The sequence below is a fragment of the Crocuta crocuta genome, unplaced genomic scaffold, assembly GCF_008692635.1.
Source record: "Crocuta crocuta isolate KB4526 unplaced genomic scaffold, BGI_CrCroc_1.0 scaffold64, whole genome shotgun sequence".
Lineage (NCBI taxonomy): Eukaryota > Metazoa > Chordata > Mammalia > Carnivora > Hyaenidae > Crocuta > Crocuta crocuta.
In genome coordinates this window covers 7,224,274-7,225,949 of record NW_027530640.1, presented here as the reverse complement: position 1 = coordinate 7,225,949, position 1,676 = coordinate 7,224,274, and positions in this window count along the sequence as shown.

Below are 1,676 nucleotides of genomic sequence, written 5' to 3'. Positions count from 1 at the left end.
ACTGGTTGTCTGTTTCTTACCCTGTAAGACAGGACCAGTTCTCACACAGGTGCAGGGCACCAGTGAAGAATAAGACAACAGCACGCTGGGCACAGCTTTATAGTCATCAGCACTAAGTGATCATTTTTTTCCTTATACGTTCTCCATGGTCTTAACTCCTACTCCTCTATTATTGGGGGATGTTAACTGTAAAACATAGAATTTGAGCTAAAAGAGCTTTTTTCTTTTCCCCCGATCTGGTAAATTAAGTATAAGCTTTCAGGGGCAGAGAGCTGAAAGGCTTTCCTCTGGGAACGCTGCCGGAAGGAATGAAGAAAAGCAGAATTGCCGTTTTCAGCCTGGGAAGGCCAAGCCAGTCAACCTCACTAAGCAGGTTGTCTTGGATGAAGGTGAATTTTCAGTCCCAACATTAACTCATCCAGGCCTCTAGAGCCTTCTTCAGCTTATTGGTTGGGACGATGCCCTCAGAGCTGCAGAGTGAGCGCTTGGATTCGGCAGGGTAAACTGCTATTGCGGGGTAGGAAATCTAGAAGACAGGTGGCTAGGTTCAGCTCTTGCCTCGCACTTTAAGGTTAAATGTCCTTTGGAAAGTTTGTATCTCTCAGATCCTGGGGACATCATAATATCTCTTACATCTATTCCTAAACTACTGGGAGAATACAAGCTTCGACCAGGACAGGATACCTTGTCTATTTGGTTGACCCCTCTGTCTCCTAAGGGTGGGATCCAGCACACAATTGATGCTCTACGGAGCCAAATATTTCGTGAATGCAGAGATAATGGGATGTAATAACATCTCGCAAACCTCAAAGAGATTCATAGCCAGACCAAGGTCCGATACTTAGGTATCCGAGCTTTCTTCAAAGGGCGGATTGTAGCCGCTTCTAATACCGTCAGGCCAGAGAGGGCATGGGTGGGGAGGTAGAGGGGCTCCTCCTCATTCCCCGGAGGAACCTAAGTCAGATAAAGGAGCACACCTGGGGCGGAAGGCGACAAATGGCGAGGTTGTGCGAGGCGTGTGGAAGCAGGCGCGCGGTCCTAAGCCTGGAGAAAAGCCCAAGGCTCGGCCGCAGGCATCGCGGCCGACAGGCATCTAGGCGTGAAGACAGGTGTGTGCCGGAGGAGTCAGGTGCACTGCGCCGCGCTCCCAGGGCAGACACACCCTCCTCCGCCCACGAGTGACCTAATTACAAGGTGCCTGCCGCGCCTAGAGGCGGAGGTGGCCACTCCAGGCTACCACTTAGCACCCGTTCCCGCCCTCAAAGATTTAGGAATCCCATACAAATCCAGCGCACCGTGGGGTCACAATTCTAGTTTCTTTAATCCGGGTGCAAACGCCGAGTGAAGCGCCGAGCGGTCTCACCTTAGGGAAAAGGCTCGGGCTCGTAGGTCCTCCCCAACCTCCCACCCCCGAGACTGCGCCTGCGCCAAGTCGGCGCGCGCGCCGCGCAGGACGCTGTGCTGTGGAATTAGCCCAGTTCCCTGCTGCAGGCACCGCGCTTGCTCGGATTCGGTCTTCCCTTCCCCAGCCCCCCTCCTTTCTGGACCACCACGCCCTAAAAGCGAAGGTGCCTGTTACCAGCCCGCTACGCTGCGCCTGCGCCGTGGCCCCCGGTTCCCGCCCCCCGACTACGATCTGGCGGCGGACCAGGGTTGGCTCTGCAGNGCCGCGCGTG